Source organism: Limulus polyphemus, unplaced genomic scaffold (assembly GCF_000517525.1).
Source record: "Limulus polyphemus unplaced genomic scaffold, Limulus_polyphemus-2.1.2 Scaffold2749, whole genome shotgun sequence".
Taxonomy (NCBI): domain Eukaryota; kingdom Metazoa; phylum Arthropoda; class Merostomata; order Xiphosura; family Limulidae; genus Limulus; species Limulus polyphemus.
The window spans coordinates 121,195-127,106 of NW_013668359.1; the positions used below are offsets into that span (position 1 = coordinate 121,195).

The following is a 5,912-nucleotide window of genomic DNA, read 5'->3' on the forward strand; positions in this document are numbered from 1 at the left end:
ATGGTTGAGATAAAGCAGGTTTTGTGTTTATTTTAAGTGGTTGAGATAAAGCAGGTTTTGTGTTTATTTTAAATGGTTGAGTAAAAACAAGTCTTGTGTTTATTTTAAATGGTGGAGATAAAGCAGGGTTTGTGTTTATTTTAAATGGTTGAGATAAAGTAGGTTTTGTGTTTATTTTAAATGGTTGAGATAAAGCAGGTTTTGTGTTTATTTTAAGTGGTTGAGATAAAGCAGGTTTTGGGTTTATTTTAAATGACCAAAACCCTTTCGGTGAACCGTAATTAAACGCTACCAGAAAGCAAACTTTGGGAATTGCTTTCCAGCCTGTTGTTGTTAGTCTCTAAGGACAGTTACCACTAAGCTGCTAGAGAATGATTACTTTATAAAGGAAAATAGAGCCTTAAAAACATTATTCTCACGTCAGCCATTAAGATGGAAGAGAATATTGTGCGTCGTTGAATATAAAAACATTATTCTCACGTTAGACATTAAGATGGAAGAGAATATTGTGCGTCGTTGAATATAAAAACATTATTCTCACGTCAGCCATTAAGATGGAAGAGAATATTGTGCGTCGTTGATTATAAAAACATTATTCTCACGTTAGACATTAAAATGGAAGAGAATATTGTGCGTCGTTGATTATAAGCAGCAAAGATCCGAATTAAAACCCTAAAAATGAAAATTAGATACTGTATTTTTCTTTTAAAAGTGATATATGTCACATATGCTATATTTAACTATTTTTTTATTTATGAGAAAAGACATTGCGCTTAATAAATAAACAAACATTAAGTTACTTAATCCATGCTGTGCTCAGCGCGGCTATCGAACCCCGACTTTTAGCGTTGTAAGCACTCAGGCTTTTCTAATATATATAATTTGAACCAGTTAGAAGCCATGGAATTACATATAAATATATAACGTTTGTGACATTGTAAGACTAGAGAGAAGGCAGCTAGTCATCACCACCCATCGCCAACTCTTGGGCTACTCTTTTACCAACAAATAGTGGGATTGACCGTCCCATTATAATGCCCACACGGCTGAACAGGGCGAGCATGTTTGGTGTGACGGGGATTCGAACCCACGAGCCGAGCGATGGCCATGTAACGTTTGTGTTCTAACATTAACAAATTCGATTCTAAAAAAGTATGGCCAACTTCGGACGGTAAATGAAGTTTAAAATAAAAGAAATGACAATTTATCAACTAAATAGCTTTAATACATTGTTTGAGAATAAATATTTCAACTATTACAGAAAAGAATACGATCAGAACGTGAAAATAACAACTTTAGATTTGTAAGTGTTTTATGACGGATGTAATATTAAAGTTAGTCATGAAATCATTATGAATAACGCCATTATGTCTAACGTATTTCTCGATAATTCATATATATTTTCACAAATACGATATTTCACCCAAACAATCTAGATAACTAGGATAAATGATGATAAAGAATAAACTAACACGTCTAAATAAAAAACTTTTTCTGGTTTATCATGTATCCAAATTTTGCGGAAGAACACACATTTAAGAACCTGGGTAGCTTAATGAGAGTGAAAAGTATGCGGAAGAACACACGTTCAAGAACCTGGGTAGCTTAATGAGAATGAAAAGTATGCGGAAGAACACATTTAAGAACCTGGGTAGCTTAATGAGAGTGAAAAGTATGCAGAAGAACAACATTCAAGAACCTGGGTAGCTTAATGAGAGTGAAAAGTATGCGGAAGAACACACATTCAAGAACCTGGGTAGCTTAATGAGAGTGAAAAGTATGCGGAAGAACACACATTCAAGAACCTGGGTAGCTTAATGAGAGTGAAAAGTATTGCATGGAAAATAGGATGTGAATCTGTATTTTTAAACATAGATAAAAAACAAACCGTGACGATATACTGAAAAATACATTACATTTACCATTGTGTTCTGTAAACTGCAGAACCCTGTAAGTCTGGGAACATTAACGCCTGCTGAATAGATTTAAGAAACACATGAAATAATCATTGGAGCTTCGTTCAAACTTTCATAAAAGGTTCCTTTTGTTGAAGGCCCTTTGTCAACAGATCAATGATAGGTATCGTAATGGAAAAATGCTCTGGTTTCATTTCTTAACAGCACCAACAAATTGATTACCAAATTTTTTACACACATTCACAGTTACGTCTAAATGTATTCAAAAAGAACAACAAAATGATTACTGAACTCCTCACACACTTCTATTATTGGATACATTTAGAGGTAACTGGGGTAACTACTGCTAGAAGTGTGTGAGGAGTTCAGTAATGTTATGTTGATGTTATTGGATACATTTAGAGGTAACTGGGGTAACTACTCGCATCAACATAACATTACTGAACTCCTCACACACTTCTAGCAGTAGTTACCCCAGTTACCTCTAAATGTATCCAATAACATCAACATAACATTACTGAACTCCTCACACACTTCGACCAATACTTACCCCAGTTACCTTTAAGTGTATTCAATAACAACAACATAATATTACTGAACTCCTCACATACTTCTAGCAGTAGTTACCCCAGTTACCTCTAAATGTATCCAATAACAACAACATAATATTACTGAACTCCTCACACACTTCTACGAGTAGTTACCCCAGTTACCTCTAAATGTATCCAATAACATCAACATAACATTACTGAACTCCTCACACACTTCTAGCAGTAGTTACCCCAGTTACGTCTAAATGTATTCAATAACAACAACATAACATTACTGAACTCCTCACATACTTCTAGCAGTAGTTACCCCAGTTACCTCTAAATGTATCCAATAACAACAACAGAATGTTACTGAACTCCTCACACACTTCGACCAGTAGTTACCCCAGTTACCTTTAAATATATTCAATAACAACAACATAATATTACTGAACTCCTCACATACTTCTAGCAGTAGTTACCCCAGTTACCTCTAAATGTATCCAATAACATCAACATAACATTACTGAACTCCTCACACACTTCTAGCAGTAGTTACCCCAGTTACGTCTAAATGTATTCAATAACAACAACATAATATTACTGAACTCCTCACATATTTCTAGCAGTAGTTACCCCAGTTACCTCTAAATGTATCCGATAACAACAACATAATATTACTGAACTCCTCACACACTTCGACCAGTAGTTACCCCAGTTACCTCTACATGTATCCAATAACAACAACATCATATTACTGAACTCCTCACACACTTCGACCAGTAGTTACCCCAGTTACCTCTAAATGTATCCAATAACAACAACATAATATTACTGAACTCCTCACATACTTCTACGAGTAGTTAACCCAGTTACGTCTAAATGTATTCAATAACAACAACATAATATTACTGAACTCCTCACATACTTCTAGCAGTAGTTACCCCAGTTACGTCTAAATGTATCCAATAACAACAACATAATATTACTGAACTCCTCACACACTTCGACCAGTAGTTACCCCTGTTACCTCTAAATGTATCCGATAACAACAACATAATATCACTGAACTCCTCACATACTTCTAGCAGTAGTTACGTCTAAATGTATCCGATAACAACAACATAATATTACTGAACTCACAACACAATTTTATCGGTAGTTAACCCTCCAAGTTTATTATATACAGTATGGTATTTAGTGTTAACTCCCAATAAGAGGAAAGTGCCTACTTTGATCAAAAGTAAAAAATCAACCTGGTAATTAATATATATAATTAAATAGTTTTCTTAAATTCTTACTTATAAATATTAGAATGCATTATTTCATCACTTGTGTATAATCGCAGTAAACGATATTTTTACCCGTAACGACAATAATGTCTCACGAGATGTATTTTAGTCTTACCGTCAGAATTCGCTCAATTAACTTAGTATAGTCATATGAATAACCAAAATATAGCGAATTAATTTACCTTTAATCTCTTTACTTAATCTGCTTATATTTAGCCTGTAATCAGTGGTTAATAATAAGATGTATTGTGAACTACAATGTCGTGTCTGTAATAGCTAGAGAATATTTCAAAAGATTGAAGTATTGTTGTTATTACGACTGATTTTGATTGGTGATGAATAATTTTCCTATCGATATTGAATTTTCTGCGTGTTCATAAGGCATAGCTTACAATAGAGATTACACCAAAATAATGACGTCAGGCGTGAGAGAAGGATGGTGAATTAAAACACAGCTGGGAAGTAAAATCAAATATTTCAAAGTATGATTACTTGTTTATCAAATGCAATAGAGAGACTTGGAGGGATGTCTAAACGAATTATATGCGTTTCATTCACGATTATAGATAGTAAACAGTATCGAAGTAATTATTCATTCAAATAATCTAGAATTGTTTAACCGAAATACATAATCAATAAATCTAACAATAAACATATCTAATCGTGAAGACCAGTAATATTAGTTCAACCCTCGCAATTTCACTTTTAAATTAATAAGACTGAAGGAGTAGTTTCTATGTGCGTAAAATAAGTGTCAATAACTTACTTGAAAGATGGTCCAAAAACTAGTGGCCACTACTGTATGGTTCACAAAATTGAGATTAATATAATATTCACTGAAAACCCAGACGACCTTGAGTCACAATTTTAGTGTTTTAAGAAAAAAATTGTTTTTAAAACACTGGTTTGGTGACCTGTGTTCTTGAGTCTCCGTTGTGTTAGACAGAATGGTGCGGTGTATCGACTGTTGAAAGTGGAGATGGAGCCTGTTTCTTTACAGGCCTGTCACTTCTCAAAGTGAACAGAAGGTGGCGCAGCGTACTTAGTCATTAGTCTAGGGGAATAACGTGAAAGACCTGCTGAAACAAGAAAATTGAGATTTCTTCAGGTGATAATATATTTCATTATATTGAGTATTCACGTGTTTTAGTTGTGAAGTAAGGAGGCTTTTTAGAAGCTACATATCAAAACAATTACGTGCATGTTTATAATGTGATGTTATCGTTTAATAAAAAATGCTGGCAATATATATATATATATATGTCGTTTAGACATGTTTGAAAGACTCTGACTAAGTAAAGGTGGCTTGTTTGAATAATAATTAAAATACGTAAATATGCGTGTGTTGTGGCTACAAGCACAAAATCGTGAATGTTATTCAGCTTGTTTTGCTAGCAAAACGACACGACGAAATCATCACAACTATCAAAAATGTTATGATCACGTGGAAACTGTTGTTTCTTTTTAAGCACAGAGATACGCAGTGAATCATCTGTGATGTGGATATCGAAATCAATTTTTTAGCGTTACAAGCCATAGGCTGATTGCTGAGCCATAGGAGGACCAGTTGAGGACAAAGTGAAATGTACAGTCATAAGGTATTGTGAATAAGTTTGATATCAGTATTACCCGCCAATAAAGAAGACTGTCTTGTTTGATATCAGTATTACCCGCCAATAAAGAAGACTGTCTTGTTTGATAAACAAGACAGTCTTCTTTATTGGCGGGTAATACTGATATCAAACAAGACAGTCTTCTTTATTGGCGGGTAATGCTGACATTAAACAAGACAGTCTTCTTTATTGGCGGGTAATACTGATGATATCAGTCATTTACCTGCCAATAAAGAAGACTGTCTTGTTTGATATCAGCATTTACCTGCCAATAAAGAAGACTGTCTTGTTTAATGTCAGAATTAACCACCAATAAAGAAAACTGTCTTGTTTAATATCAGTATTACCTGCCAATAAAGAAGACTGCCTTATTTAATGTCAGCATTAACCGCCAATAAAGAAGACTGTCTTGTTTAATGTCAGCATTAACCGCCAATAAAGAAGACTGTCTTGTTTAATGTCAGCATTACCTGCCAATAAAGAAGACTGTCTTGTTTGATATCAGCATTTACCTGCCAATAAAGAAGACTGTCTTGTTTAATGTCAGAATTAACCACCAAT

The 5,912-nt window shown here is 34.1% G+C and overlaps 1 protein-coding gene across 3 annotated transcripts in view; it reads right to left on the reverse strand.

Annotated features, from left to right (window-relative positions):
* Nucleotides 1-4,668, reverse strand: part of LOC106467809 (nephrin-like) — a 102,935-nt gene extending 98,267 nt beyond the window's left edge. For all 3 annotated transcript variants that reach the window (XM_022396005.1, XM_022396004.1, XM_022396006.1), the window contains exon 1: nucleotides 4,505-4,668. The gene's annotated coding sequence lies outside the window, so the exon portion shown is untranslated. The remainder of the gene's footprint in view (nucleotides 1-4,504) is intronic.
* Between the last annotated feature and the right edge of the window lie 1,244 nt (nucleotides 4,669-5,912).